At 37.6% G+C, this 16740-nt stretch overlaps 1 long non-coding RNA gene across 1 annotated transcript in view; it reads left to right on the top strand.

Moving 5' to 3' along the window:
- LOC310720546 overlaps window positions 1-11224 on the top strand; it is a 69652-nt gene extending 58428 nt beyond the window's left edge. Inside the window, exons 3-4 of the long non-coding RNA XR_014531768.1 lie at window positions 8521-8639; window positions 9289-11224. This is a non-coding gene — a long non-coding RNA (uncharacterized lncRNA). The remainder of the gene's footprint in view (window positions 1-8520; window positions 8640-9288) is intronic.
- Window positions 11225-16740: the final 5516 nt, after the last annotated feature.

Here is a 16740-nt window from a genome sequence, read left to right as displayed (position 1 = left end):
GTACTCACACACACACACACACACACACACACACACACACACACACACACACACACACACACATATATATATGCATGCAAGCACTCACCACACACACATGCACGCACCACACACACACTACAAAACCACTTGGAACACGAATTCACAATTACTGTTACGCATTTATGCACACACACACACACACACACACACACACACACACACACACACACACAGATTTGTGTTTAGATAAAGACACACACACACACACACACACACACACACACACACACACACACACACACACACACACACACACTCAGATTTGTGTTTAGATAAAGACACACACACACACACACACACACACACACACACACACACACACACACACACACACACACAATCATTACAGTGAGAACCTACAGTATATAATGTCAACAATGATTAGGACAACTGACATTCCAGCCATCTTCATCCTCAAACTGTTACCACACACTTGGAGGCATATATAGGATGTTGTTGGATGTGATAACAGTTTTCTAGTTTGCTAGACGTTTGCTAACAGAAATTCAACTTTGGATTGGCTAGCATCTGTGTGTGAGGTATTTTAAGGTTTTGCTAATTGAATTATTTACAAAATTCTTGATAGATTTCATGATTTATTAATAAAATCATATATGAGCAACAGACAAATTTTATTTGAATAAAAGATATTTCACGAAAACTTTTTTTCTACATGTGTCCAGCAAACATCTAATCCTGTCTAATGTTCAGTCAACATCAGCAGCAGCATTCAACCCAAAAAATTTCCAAACAACAAAAATCTTTTCAACTTTGAATTCTTACTTCGGACCTCAGGATTGTGTCCTAAACTTTTGCAAGTGATGCCAAAACAAAATGGCCGATGGTAGCATCAACAGGATCCAGAGAAGTCCTGTTTTTTACATTGCATACAGACATATTTGATTGTTAACTACACGTTTTAAGAAGGAAAAAATACAGCACTTATCACAGGTCACTGACTAGCTTGTTTGCTAATAGAACACAAACATTTTCCTGTTTTAACCAATTTGTTTGATTAATGCACAAAAATCGAAAAAGGGTATTTAATATCCACCATATGGACAAAAGGTTCAGGTCTTTTCCAGCCATATGTGTTTTTTCCTAAAAAGTTGGAAACACACAATTGTAGACGTCTTCAAAAAAACGGTAGCATGAAATTTCCCTTCACTTGAACTAAGAGACCCAAACCTGTTCCAGCATGTTTATGCTCCTGATGCTTTACATGGTTTGGAGTGGAAGATCTCCTGCTATAGAACTCTGACCCTCAAACACCTTTGGGATGAATGTGAACACTGACCACACCCCAGGCCTCCTCACCTCACCTACATCAGTACATGACTTTACTAAAACCCTTGTAGCTAAATATCTACAAATCTCCACAAGCACACTCCAACACCTAGTGGAACATCTTCCCAGAAGAGAGGAGGTTTTTATAATAGAAAATGGGAACTAAATGTTGAATGCGATGTTCAAAAAGTACGTTGAATCTTACGGTCAGGTGTCCACAAAGTTTTTTGTCGATATAGTTAAGACATCTCCTGCCGTGAGGACATTATACCTGAGAAAAGGACCAATTGTTAGGATAAGGTTGTGTTATGAGACATTATAAGACATTTTAGGACATTATATGTCACATTTAGTTTCTTGTTACTTTATAGATATTGGATTTATTGTAAATAAATGTTCTGATTATTACTAAAAACACAAACTAACACAAAATACAAACAGCAGAGAAAAATGTGTGTGTGTTTGTGTGTGTGAGAGAGAGTTTGTGTGTGTGAGAGAGTGTGTGTGTGTGTGTGTGTGTGTGTGTGTGTGTGTAAAAGAGAGTGTGTGTGCATGTGCTTACTGTGATTGTGTGTGGTTTATTTGTGCATAATTTGATGCACCAGAACCCACACCAGAGCTCGAAAGAAGAGCAGAGCATGTTCCTGCAGCATGTTGTGCGTGTGTGTGTGTGTGTGTGTGTGTGTGTGTGTGTGTGTTTATGTTTGTCTATGTGAGTGTCATGGTTAGTTTCAGGAGGGGTGTTACCTCTTGCAAAGAGGCCAAATGACCTCACAGTGCACAGCCTGGCTTGGGTGCAATGCACCATGGGACAGTAAAGTACCCTGAGGCGGGGAATGAGTTTAGAAAACCTCACTCAAAGTAAAACAGTGAAGAATAAAGACTCGGTTTACTCAAATATTCTGGACGAATGTATTATCTCTCTGGATCGGAGCACTGGTTCATTTATTTGTAAGATGTCTGCCCTCTTCTGCATTCATGAGCTCACACGAGGCTTGTGATTGGCTAGCATTGCTGTAATTGACAGAGAAAAAAGAAAGAGATTATGCTATTAGCCTTACTCAGAGACCAGCTGACCAGTTTTGCTCTCTTAGACATGTCACATGTCTGTTGCATTGCCCAAATAGAAACCATGATCTGCAGATGATTGGCTGAACCTGCTCCTGTTGCAATATTTTTCTTTCCCATTGCTTATTTACAAAAAAGCAATATTCAAGGTGTATAAGCACATCATTCATTTAAATTATTTGATAACTAAAACTCCATTTAATATATACAATGACACTGACAGGAGCTTTACTGGTATTTGTATTAGTATTAAATGTATGGCTGGGTAATATTAATGTTTAATGATGACTTCGGGTGTGTAACGTGGCTTAAAACTATGTAGTGTGTGTGTGTGTGTGTGTGTGTGTCTATGTCTATGTATTGTCAGAACTTAGATAATGATCTAGTTCCCTATATTCAGAATTGGGTTACACAAATATGTTAAAGGTCCTTTCAGATTATTCAACTGAATTTGTGACATCATTTTTTCCTTGAGCAAAAATCCAAATTCCAACCATTAAAATCTGGCGCATGTGTTCATTTTCAGCTTTATAGCTTACATAAAGTTTTAAATCGCCATGGCGATACAATGGCTTCTGAGAAACATAGTCCATTGGCCTAAACCTCATACAGGCAAATCAAATGACGCGTTAATATGTATAAGTCAAAGTCACCTAAAAATGTTTTATGTTATTAACTAAGAATGATTAAACCTAATTACACTTTAAATTATATCCACAATGTTACACATTTCATATTGATAATTTAAATAATCAGAAAAGGTCACTTTGACTTAAGTATGTTCGTAACCCAATTCTGAATATGAGGAACTAGATCAGAGTTCTGAGACAGGAAAAAAAAAACCTTTATACAGACATAAAACACACACACACACACACACACACACACACACACACACACACACACACACACACACACACACACACACACACACCCACACACACACACACACATGCGTGTGCACTACATAGTTTCATGCCTCGTTAAACACCCGAAGTCATCATTAAACACTAATACTACCCAGCCGTACACTCATGACTAATCAAATTACCAGTCAAGTTCCTGTCAGTGCTCTGCACTTCATCAATATTAGCTCTTGATATACAGTACGGCACTGCAAATTTATTTCCTGTAATAACTTTCCTTCTGTAGTGCTGTTTTCTTGGCTGTCATTAAAAGTCTAATCAAAACATCCACACTGTGATTTCACGCTCAATTAAGAAGTCAGCTCTCGTTGAGGAAAAAAAAATTACTCTCAGGAGGCCCGGCATTCTTCAGCACCACTGCCTCAGTTAAACGCTCGCCCCATTTCATTTAGCGCGATGTAATTAAGATATCAGACCCATGGGGATTAGCAGTGGCGTAGCGTTAATGATGTGAATCGGTCCTACAGGTGATTCCATCTCAAAAGGTTAAAGATTCATCATGGCATTTGATTTCTTAAACGATATGGAAAGGTAGATTTCACGCCTGAAGTTTATATTGTTTTATCCAATAATATATAGGACACAATCGTGGACTTAAACCTGAGCCTTAAGAGGGTTTCTCTGAACTATGACTGAAGCTTATATGGGGTTCAAAAAACCAAAATTTAAGCAATGGCGAATAAAGTTTATATGTAAAGATGAACCCTGGGATATATGATTTAGCACTGAGATATACTCTACATACATACATCTCGTGCGCGTCCAGTAGAAAATCAACAAATCACTCTTTGAGACGACTCGTTCTTTTGAGTCACAATAAAGACTTGTTTAAAATAAACGAATCGTTCATGAACCACCGGTCACTACTAATCACCCATACTATTAAAACCGGTTGCCTAATATTGTGTATGTCCCCCTTGAAAATAGACCATAAAAAGACTTCTAAAGGTTGCAAGATGCCTACATGGATTTAATTTGTTTGCCCAGCATGTCTTACATACCATTGGTGTAAAGCTTGGTGATGAGGACTAGTGCATGCATAAGTCATACATAAGTATTGTTTAAATCAGATACTCAAAGACTTTTACTCAAATCATAAACTTTTAACTTGTAAGTTTTGCAGTAATTTATCTATACTTTCACTCAAGTATGATTTTCAGGTACTTTTTACACCTCTATTACAGATATTCGATCGGATAGAGGTCGGAAGAATTTTGGAGCCAAGTCCACGAACACCTTTAACTCTTTGTCATGCTCTTCAAACCATTTTACAGTTTGGATATGAGGGCAAATGATCCTTCTGGCACTTCCTTAGGGAATACTTTTACCATGAAGAGGGGTGTGTGTGCTTGCCCATTTTTCCAGTTTCCAACACACCAATTTTAAGAATTTGCTGCCTAATACTGAAAATCCTACCCTTTAGAGGTGGCATTATCAAGTTCATAAGAAACTACCATTTGTGGAAAACCTGAAGTTGAGCTGCACTTCTGACTGACACTGGAGACTCCTTTCCAAAAAAAAAAAAAAAACCCTGTGAAAATCACACCATTTCACCATGTCTGTGATCATTTTCTTTCTGGATTTATTTCCGAACACACTTTAACCTCCTGGTAACATATCCCGTAGCTATGTTTAAATGATATAATGAATATATTAAAATGGAAATGTGTGGCTTTCATCAGTTCAGGGGTTTTATTCACGGCAGATTTTCTCACGAGGTTAATAAATGTGCAGCCACAAAGCTTCGAATCACCAGGGAAGAGCCTGTTTTTGTGTTTTTTTTCCCCTCTCCTTCCAACTGACGCCTTATTGCACAGCAGGGCGTATGGAAAACTAAAAGTGAAGGGAGCGAGAGAAAGAATAAAAGAAAGAAAGAGGATTGAAGCCATTACGAACTTGTCATGCCGTAATTGCAGTAGCATTCATTTTTATTTTCATTGCTTAGCAACACTTTGTGTCGAATGTGTGTGTGTGTGTGTGTGTGTGTGTGTGTGTGTGTGTTGCTCATATCCTACCCTTTCTCTCTCTCTCTCTTTGCAGATGTAACAATTAAGCACTGTACCAATATATTGGGTTTTAAACGATTTCATTGCACTGTAAAATACCAAACAATTGAACAAATCCGAGCACGTACCTGACTTTTTCTTTTAAAGCAATTCGAAAGAGAAAAATAATTATTAGCCATTATATTATAAAATTTTTGTGACATTCTTACAAAAGCCCCAACAAAACGTAATAGTAGAATAATCTGTGATAATAATCCGGGAGGTGTGTTTTTAGCACACTGTGCGTTTTAATCATTTATAACTACATGTAATATTGTGCAAATTCCAACGGATAAATTCTATTATACTGTCTATAAAGACTGTAAAAAGCCTCTGCTTTTTACAACCTTTTGGAAAACAGGAAGTTTTAAATTCTTGTCTTTTTGTCCTGGAGAATTTCATGTGGTGGAAAACTGTTACATTGTAACATTGACAATGGAGACTCCATAAATGTTGAATCAACTTCCCCGAACATACCGTAATTTCCGGACTATAAAGCGCACCCATATATAAGCCGCACCCACTGAACCTGACGAAGATTTTTATTTTGAACATAAATAAGACGCACCTGTCTACCTGTCTACACTGAAACTAAAGAACTTTACACAAGCTTTAATGAAAGACAGTGTCTGTTACACGGTGTAACGGGTGAAATATGTTGTGGCTTCTTTAAGAGCAGAGCGGTATTTTGGGAATAGCCTGCCGCCGCATTTTTCCGCTATTACTGCATGTGTGCAAGACCGAGGAATATGTCCTTATTATTTTCTGATGCTCATTTCTAAGTTTCTTTAACGCTGTTGCCAAGAAAAATAAAAAAGCAAGAGTTTTGGAAACCTGTCTGTGCTTATCTGATTTCTGTTGTAACTAGAGTTAGCGAGCTCTCCCTTCACCCAGACTCAACGCGTTACAACGGCTTGTATCTAAACAGTAGCCAACCAAGAAAGTCATTGTTCACTTCCCCTCCTTCCTTTTTTATCCTAGTTTATCTTTTGGCATCGTTGTGCGTTTAAAAAAAACATTTTTTTCTCCCGATGCCGTGCAGCTCAGAACACAGGTGAGGTGCGTTTTTTTCGTTTCCGTTCGGAAATTTCATTGGTCTAATGTTATGGGGCTCAGTTTTTTGGCTTGAAGTTTGTGAAACCGGGAAAAACCCAGGAAAAATTCATAAATTAGCCACTTCGTTGTTTAAGCCGCGGGGTTCAAAACGTGGGAAAAAAGTAGCGGCTTATAGTCCGGAAAATACGGTATATGGTTTAAAGTATTTGAGTAAATGTACTTTAGTAATGTTTTGGTTACTACGATATAAGCAACTTTTACTTTCTACTCAACTACAATTATGATTCAATCTATGTAACTTTTATTCCACTGTATTTTAATTGACATTTATCATTACCTATTACAGTTTGCAGTCAGTCAGCTCTAAATATTTGGTTTTTACTTTATCTACAATTATTTACTTCAATTTTATTTGTCCACTGAATATGAATGATTCTTCTACTTTGTGACATGAATTGAAGATCGATATTTAAAGATTGCTTTACTAATTTATCTTCTTTTTTGACCGACTTGTTTGACTTGGTTAATGCAGTGTTAAGGTGTTAAAGTTGATTTGTATTTTAGAAAATAAAACCTTACAAATCAACAGTTTTTGGCTATTTTACTAACACGTGTTTTGGTTTGAAGGACTAGTGCACAGTGCCACTTATATCACACCATACTGCACATGAACAATCACTAAATCACTTTAATTTGTACTTCCAATATCTGCCATACTCATTCATGTATATACATATATTTTCATATATTTTATACATTTTATATAGTTTATCATTTTTATTTATCTACCTTTATTTATTTTTTATTTATTTATTTATTTATTTATTTATTTATTTATTTATTTATCTTAATTCTATTCCTTTTTATGCTTAAATGCTGGACAGTCATAAAAGCATTTCACTGCATGTCGTACTCTATGTATGTGTATGTGACAAATAAAATTTTATTTTGATTTGATATAATATAATATAATATAATAATATAATATGTCAAATACTCAAGTACTGTTCAAATCAAAAACTTGAAGATTTCACTCAAATGTAAGGGTTTGCATCGTGTCATGAAGGAACAGGTTTAATATTTAAGGTTTTGCATTGCGGGTTTCATTCTCCTAGTTTAAGTGAAGGGAATATTTTATGCTACTGCATCCAAAGACGTCCTATACAATTGTGTTTGGAGAAGACGAATGACCGATGTGGAAAAGTCAGGTGTTCCAATACTTTTTGCACCTGATGACCAATCTGAATTCGAGAATTAACCAATCTGAATCAAGAATTAAAAAAATGTAAATTAGATTTAACACAATCTAACCCTCCACCCTCCTCCTTCTGTCTGCTTTTTATAGAAGTCAATATGCGAAGCGTTCCCGCCCACGTCCTCATTGCCGATGCAGACGGTTAATTGAGCGTTTGTGCAGAGGCGTGCCGCCAGACACCAATTTAACGAGGTCGTGTGTCAGCATGCATCATGAATATCCTACTCGCAGACAAGTGTGTAATATTAGGCGTTGATCTGATGCGTTGGTTTGACAGGAGATGAGGTGAAGGTCTGGACATGGCAGACTGCTTCATGCATACAGATGATGTGACTGGAGCTTGGTTTGCGAATTGAATGTTTTAAAGCTAAAAATGGAATGTCAGAATTGTTTGATATTAAAACAGAATGCATATATAAGGTAATATAAAACTTGAATAAGCATGAAAAAGCATCTCAACGATTGCTTCCAAAAGCCAAAGGAACACCAGGAACTTATGTCTGGAACTTAAGATTTATCAATTGATCTTTTAGCAAGAGTAATTGAAATAGACAAGGCATTTCCTTTTTATTCGCTCCCTTATAGAGCTTACATTTATCTAAATTACACAATTTCTAATCTCACTAAAGGACATTCAACCTCTGCAACTGATCCAGAATGCACCTGCATGACTTGGTTTCCAATACCACCACATTGCTGTGCTCTATCTGGCTTTAAACACCATATCGGATTTAAACACCTATGCTCACCTACAAAGCCAGAAACCGACCATCACCCCTATACTTCGCAGCACTTACTCACTTACTCTACTCACCCTGCTCTCTTTAACCCTCTTCCACAGCTCAACTGGTCCCACCATCTTTCAGAGTACAAGGAAGGTGCACATCAATGTTCTTTCTCCTTTCTGGCACCTCGGTGGTGGATTAACCTTCGCTTCATTCCCAAGCTCATGACTGATAGGTAGCCCAATTTCTTAATCATGTGGCCCTGAGGTGTGTGTCAAATTCCTACTATGAGACTGATCTACTGCAGGAATAATTCTGCTCTTGAAATATACTTTAGTAAGATATTCTTCAGGATATATTGTATATTACAACTGTCAGTAGTATATAATATCTGATTAGCATATAATCAGTACTTTGTAAACTCCAGCTGTCAACTTAAACTCCTAGGAAAACCTCTAGTTGTGTGAATATATATATATATATATATATATATATATATATATATATATATATATATATATATATATATATATATATATATATATATATATATATATAGGAAGAAGTGATAGCCCAGGAGTAAAAATGTTGAACTTCTGATCAGAAGGTTGTGAGTTCAAATCCTAGCACTGCCAAAATGCCACTGCTGGGCTCTTGAGCAATGCCCTTAACCCTCAACTGTTTAGTTGTGTAAATTAGAGCATTGCAGGTGGCTCTGGATAAAAGAACGTCTGCCAAAATGTATCCAAACAGACATGTTTATTCTATTCACATATATATATATATATAATGTATATAGCAGTATGTACACAAAAAACATCACAATACAGATACAGACATATTTATTGTAATAAGTAAATAAATATTTTTTTTATCTCTTTCAGGTCTTTCAGATCCGGCATCATTTTATCCCTGCAACTGATCCAAAAAAAGTTCTCCTACACCACAAACCCAATTTTATATTCCCTCAACTGGCATCCTGTTCCTTGCCTACACAAGCCAAAATGGAGCAGCAACCATCTACCTTAAAGCTTTTATCACCCTCTGCTCTAAACCATTCTTGGAGCCCACAATCTCTCAGGGTACAAGACTGGCTCTTCTCTGTTCTGGCACCTAGGTGATTGAATGAATTTCCTGATGCCTAAAGAGCTGAGTCACTGGCTGCCTTAAAACAATGACTAATGATCTACTTCTTCATGGAGCATTCTCAATGTCTTATATGTCAAAACCATCCGCCCTACACGCATTGGACTCTAAGTCTCTAAACTAGTGAAGCAGTATGAGGAAATAGTTTTGAATAGAGAAAATCACTCTGGATGAGGGCATCTAGCAAATACACCACAGAACTGGGAGCACAAGGACAAGATACTTTGTGGAGGCCAGCTATCAAATTGGCGAGGTAGTAGTTTCGTGGTGAAGCCTTTGCATCCGATGGTCATGAGCTTAAAATTCCAGCCACACCAAACTGCCATTCTTGGGCCCCTGAGCAAGGCCCTTAACTCCCTTTCTGCTAGATGGAAGTCACTCTGGATAAGGGTGTCTGCCAAATGCTATAAATGTAAATTAAATCTTACGTAGAACCTGTAAATATATACAATAAAAAGTAGGAAATGTGTTTGCCAACCTTGTTAATAATCACACACGGAAACTGAGTTTGTTATTGTCTCCAGAGAAACGCTTGACCTTGTCTGTGCTGTCTGGGTGGGAGGGATGGGATATATATACACACACACACACACACACACACACTCTCTCTCTCTCTCTCTCTCTCTCTCTCTCTCTCTCTCTCTCTATCTTTGTCTTTCTCTGACTGGCAGATCACAGCAGCACTACCCAATCACGAGGGGATGTCTTTATGCTTAAGTATGCAAAAGAGGGTAGACAGTACTTTCCTGTGCGGCCCTCTGACACATCATGAGAAGAACTATTTTGAAGATGAGATGGTCTGAGATACCAGTCTTGCCTCATTCTGATGTATAGCTGTTGGATCTTTCAGCAGTAGCAACAGACTTTAATAGCCATAGACTTTAATAGCTCAACCATGAGCAAAAATAGAGCTCCAGCTCATGACGTAACACATAATTGAATAGAAAATATGTGTGTGATAATTAACCTTTCACTTCGAGCCCGAAAAAGGATGCGCATAGTACAAGGCAGTGTCTTGGCGTTGCAATTTAATCTGGAATAAAAAAAAAAGTAGTGCATAGTGGTGTATGTACGAGCGGCGTTATTAATAGAATAAATAATTGCTGTTGCCATGAGACGCATGGACCGCTGCTTATGATTCAGCTGCAGATGTAGTTCACATTTACTATTGCATAATGCAGAATGAATATGCAGGCTGGGTTTTTTTTCTTTTTCTTCCTCCCCTCATCCCCAACCCCCAGGTGCTTGTTTGTGACTCATTGTGCTTTCTCCTGTATCCTCTGGACAGCGCATGTTGGTTTTCGTGACTTTTGCTCCAGCAGGATATGCGCTCCAGGTTGGAATATGGGAGCCGGAGCAGCATCAGTGTCTTATTTACACAAATTCTGTCTGTTGCTTGGCCATGTAATCAAGTTTGGGATGAACTTCTCATATAAAGAAGAAAAAAAAAAAGGCTGAAAACAGGGCTACACTTTGTTTAAAAAAAAAAAAAAAAAAAGTCAATAACTGAAGCATTCTTTATATATTCACAAACCCTGGTTTCCTAAATGGATTCTTTTTAAAAAGGTGTGTAAGAAAAATATCTTTGTAACATAGACTTCCTTCCAAAAGAACAAAACATTTCCACAACACTCACAAGACAAATCTAAACTCTAAATAAAAATGTATTTAATAAATTTTTTTGTTGTTTATGAGTCTACAGTATTTGTCTACATGTTAAAATTCCAGTGTACAGTGATCCCTTGCTTTACCGCGGTTCGAATCTCAGGACCCCGGTTTATCGCGGAATTGCATTTGCCACATAACTAATTTGTTTAGTTGAATTTCCCCGTCTCTTGCCGATAGCACGATAGACCAAAAAACATATAGAGAATTGTTTTTGTTGAGTTTTATGTTGAAATAATAAAATTTATTTTATTAATAAAAATATAAATATTAATTATAAAATGAAGTAAAATGTTAATACAGTACAGTAATGTATACATAAAATCGCATTTTTGGGATGGAGTCCGTTTCTCGTGTTTTTTTGTTTATCGCGGGCGGTTTTGGAACTTAACCACTTCGATAAACAGGGGATTACTGTATTTCATTTGTTACTTTTAATGTGTATCTGTAATGGTAGTTTAATCAAATTAAACTCCTAATAGTTCCTGGTGGATTATCTTCTCTTCTTTAGCTAAGAACCACTTACCCAAGAAAAATAAAAAAAAAATGCTCTCTTGGGTTCCATTTTCCTACTAGTAACCATAAACAATTCCCAATGGAAACATTTAGGAATTTTTTTTATTGTTTTTTAAAAATAAAAAAATCCATTCCATGTCACTATAAAAAAATATTTAAATAATAAAAAAAGATTTTCAGAAATACATTTGCACACTTTTTTAGGCTTTACCAGTTGGCAAGAAAGTGAAACCTTGAAGGGAAAAATACAAAGCAGAGTTAGGGAATAATACCTCTTGTATGGGAAAATACCACAGCTCAGAACCAAACTTTTGCAAATGACAGCAAAAAAGTAAGAGGAAAATGCTTATTGATTTTCTACACAGCAAATTATATAATTGTTTGAATTAGCATTAATGCATTTAACCACCTCAATCGCACCGAATCTTTTTTTTTTACATCAGTTCAGAAGCAGCGATGTTTTACTGAATATCTTTGTGAGCTGCCCGTCCCATTGCCCTAACTAATGAATGTACGATGGTGTGCTGGCCTGCAACAATTAACGACTTTGCTCACCAGGCATTAAGACGTTCGCTCTGACGCTTCAACCCTCCTGTGGTTCAAGTCTGACGTGCTAAGCATCGAAGCAGACAGTGTGCATTAAAGGATTACCCATGATGCATTTCATAGAGCCTTCCAACTTCAGTTAGACAGGTTAGACAGGGTGGATCAGGGCTTTCTTCTGGATATTAAGAGAAGCCGTGGCTTGGGCAGGGAGAGTGAGAGACAGCAACATGCTAATCACTGTTTTACATTCATTTACCACAAACACACACACAAACACACATATGCGCAAAATATTGGGTGAATCATGCCTCTTCAGTGGGTGCCTCTGGAATCAGCCCACATAGATCTACCAAAGGTGGAGTGCTCCTCAGAGACTATTAAAGTGTACAAGTGTGTGTGTGTGTATGTGTCTGTGTGTGTGTGTGTGTGTGTGTGTGTGTGTGTGTGTGCCCACTCAACTTTGCTGTTTCTTTGCCTGCCCGAGATCTGACACCTGCTGATTCACCAAGTGAGACTCACCTTAGTCATTTACCACGATAAATAAAGCCATCAGGCATCACACACTAGCAGTTCGTGCTAACGCTCTTACACATAACGTCGACTTCTCTCACATCCTCACTTTCTGCTCCATCGGCTCCATATCGATTTCTTACCAAGTTATGAGAGGAAAGGGGGAAAAACACTAAAAGTTTTTATTTGTAGCTAACACAGAAGAGCAAGGTTAGCTAGGACAGGAATCTTGACTGGAGTCAAAAGTTAGCAAAGTGTTTATTCGGATTTGTTTTTCTAGTCGTGATTTTTTTTTACAATTTGTTTGGTAAATGTTTTTTTTTCAAGTCCTTTAATACATGTAAACATGCTGCTTAGGTGCTGCTAAGCTAACAGGTAAGAGAGCATGTTTTTTTTTTTAGATGTGTGTGTTGGGGAGAGGTGTGGTGGTGGTGGTGGTGGTGGTGGTGGTGGGGGGGGGGGTTCTCAGAGTGTGAAAGCTTTCGAGAAGATGTGAGCAGGAGATATCAGATGTCTCATTTACGATAACACTCATCTCCTGTTGCTTGGTGAAATCATGGTTTTGCTAACTAGCTCCAAAAAAACAAAATCAATGTTTTTGTGGTAGTCAGGAGCGTGTTTGTGTCGATGGGGGCCACCAAAAATAGACGTAAGGATCTCTGGGTAAATAAAAAAGTGTATGATGCAAGTTTGCAGCACTTCATGTGAGACGGCTGCGTGTGATGGATCTGCTCAACTCGGGCGATCGGTTCAGCTGGAGACTTTTTTTTTCTCCCTCTATCACAGCCGGCGTTATATTGACATTGGAATGATTTGGTGTGCTGTAACATCATTAATTATTCATTAAAACACACTGGTTTCGTTTTTTGGACCAGGAGAAGATTTGCTTCCCAGAAATCACAATGTGTTTGGATTGCATTATTAGTTCGATCTAATCTCCATCTCCTTGTTCTCAGACAGCTTTCTGGATCGGATCAGATCGGATTTAATTTCTAACTTCTCTTAGTTATGATCTCATCTCAAGATTTTAAGCCAAGTACAGAAAAATCACACAAAATTTCACGTCTGAATAATCACGATTTTTTTGTCACACAATCTATTTATTTATAGGTTCATTTATTTTCATGTTTTTAAAACAATTCATTTATTGACTTTTATTTTTAAGACATTTATTTTTTATTTTTAAATTATATATTTTTCATGATTCATTGTTCATTTTTCAGTCATTGTTTACATCTAGTGAAGATTTTTTGGCGAATCGTTGCATTCACGTTTATATGATTCATATGATCATTTATTTTTCTTTTTTTTATAACGTGACAATGCTTTAATACATGGTAAACATGGTGAAATGCATCATCACATGTGGACACATACATTATATGAACACAACTTTGTTGACACCTGAGCATATCATTCATATATATTATAAGGTTATAATAACCTCCACTCTTCTGGGAAGATGTTCCACTAGATTTTGTTCCTCTGTGCTTGTGGAGATCTGTGCTAAATCAGCCATAGGAGTGTTAGTAAAGTCAGGTACTGATGTAGATGAGGACGCCTGGGGTGCAGTCAGTGTTCTAATTTATCCCAAAGGTGTTCAGGAGGACTGGGGCTCTATAGCAGGCAACTCAACATCTTCCACTTCAACCCATGTAAAGCATATCTTAATGGAGCTGGCTTTGTGCACAGATGTATTGTCATCCTGGAACAGGTTTGGGTCTCCTAGTTCAAGTGAAAGGAAATTGCATGTGTGGCTCCAAATTTGTAACAGTTTGGAAAACTCCATATGGTATATTACACACATAATCAGATGCGAAATCGATGCTCATGCTCATTTATGTAACAACTGTTTAAAGCTCTCTGTCTATGCATGGTTAGAAGACAAGAGGCAAAAATATACATGGATCAGAACACACAACAGTGCTGCAGGTGAAGTAATAACCCAGTGCTAATGTTCAGGCCTGTGGAGGTGCAGACGCAGAGCAGAGACATGCCTCCAGGCTGAGACAGAACCCTGATGTCTAATGCTGCATGTAATTTCAACTGAAGAACCAGGATCATTTTTAGGGAGAAATCCCTGCAGGTTGTTTTTGAGATGAAATCCATTTAGGCATTTGATGTTAAATCAATGGCCTGGCATAACCCTTAAATTAAAGGAGCATAAAATCTACCTGTGTGTGTGTGTGTGTGTGTGTGTGTGTGTGTGTGTGTGTGTGTGTGTGAGTGTGAGTGTGTGTGTGACTTCTATGGAAACTATACTGTTCAGGTTTACCTACTACACTTTTCTTCTGTTATTGTCTCTCTCTTGAGTTGTTTGTAGGAGTTGTTAGTGTGTGGGAGGTTTTTTTTTCTCAGCCTCGGAGGTTTCAAAAAGGATTTAGTAGTCTGTAGAATAAACGTTGCATAAACGTGTGGCTTAAACACACACACACACACACACACACACACACACACACACACACACACACACACACACACACACACACACACACACACACACACACACGAGCACAATGCAAACTCTCTAATATCCATCATGCAGTAGACTAAGGATATAGCTTATAACTGATCCCATGATCCTTATGAACTGGCAAACTCATGGTATTCTCTCATCAGATTCATGAGGAATGGTTTTTAGTTGTGCCTTGTGCCTTGTCAAGCATTCATTTATGACATTTTTTGCCTTCTTAATGTGCTTTAGGCCTTCAGTTGTCTTGTACAGAGTAAATAGCCCTATTAGTGCTACTACAACTACTGCCAATCCATATTATAGCAAGGAACACACAGTTTACTAAAGAGAAAAGAAAGTCCATTACTTTAAGAAATGAAGGTCAGTCAATCTGCAAAATCTCAAGAACTTTCAATGTATCCCCAAGTGAATTCTCCAAAAAAGTCTCCAAAGGCCTGAAATGCTATGATGAAATGATGGGGACTGTCCCAGGATTGGAAGCCTAAGCGCTACCTCTGCTGCAGAGGATAAGTTTATTTTAGAATTACCAACCTCAGAAACCACCAATTTATATAAATGCTTCTCTGAGTTCAAGTATAGACATATTTCAAAATCCACTGTTCCGAGGAAACTGCAAAAAAATATACCCCAGAACAACAACAAGCAACAGAGACTTTCTTGGGCCAAGAAACACAAGGAATTGACTTTAGATCAATGGAAAAATTTTTGGTTAAAGAAGTCTATGTTTCAGATTTTTGGTTCTGACCACCATGGTGTTGTTAGATGTACAGAGTGTAAACGGATGGTTCCAGAATGTCTGGTTCCCACTATACAAGAAGGTCGAGGTGTCATGATGTGGAGGTGATTTTCTCATGTCACTGTTGGTGATTTAGGCAAAACTGAGGGCACAATTAACCAGCATGGCTACCATAGCATTATGCAGCAACATGCCATCTCATCTGGTTTGCACTTAGGGGTCTTATCATTTGTTTTTTAACAGGACAATGACCCCAAACCCACCTTTGGGATATGTAAGAGCTATTTGTCCAAAAAAGTATGTGACAGAGTGCTGCATCGGATGGCCCAACCTCCACAATCACCCAATCTAAATCTAGACGGCTTGGAAAGAATTGTGAAGGAAAAGCAGCCAACAAGCACTTAATGCTTCTGGGAATTCTTTTATGCTTCCCAAAGTCTCAAAGGTGAACTGAATTCACTTTCTAAGATGTTTTCAAGGTGCAAAGGAGTATCTCAAGTACCTCAAAATTTGCATTCACAGTTTAAACAGCAGACCTTCATGTAGATTAGTATTTACGTACCTTATTTATAAATTTTTTGTTTGTTTATTCATTTATGTATTTATTTATTTACAACACTCTTTTTTTTTACCGTACCTTGTGTCTTCACACAAATTTGAGCATCTTTTGAGCATGTATTGTGTATAGCCCTGACCCCCCCCCCCCCCCACACACACACACACACACGCACACGCACACGCACA

This window comes from Silurus aristotelis, assembly GCF_946808225.1.
Source record: "Silurus aristotelis genome assembly, chromosome: 26".
NCBI classification, from domain to species: Eukaryota; Metazoa; Chordata; class Actinopteri; order Siluriformes; family Siluridae; genus Silurus; species Silurus aristotelis.
This window is presented reverse-complemented; position numbering and strand designations above follow the sequence as displayed.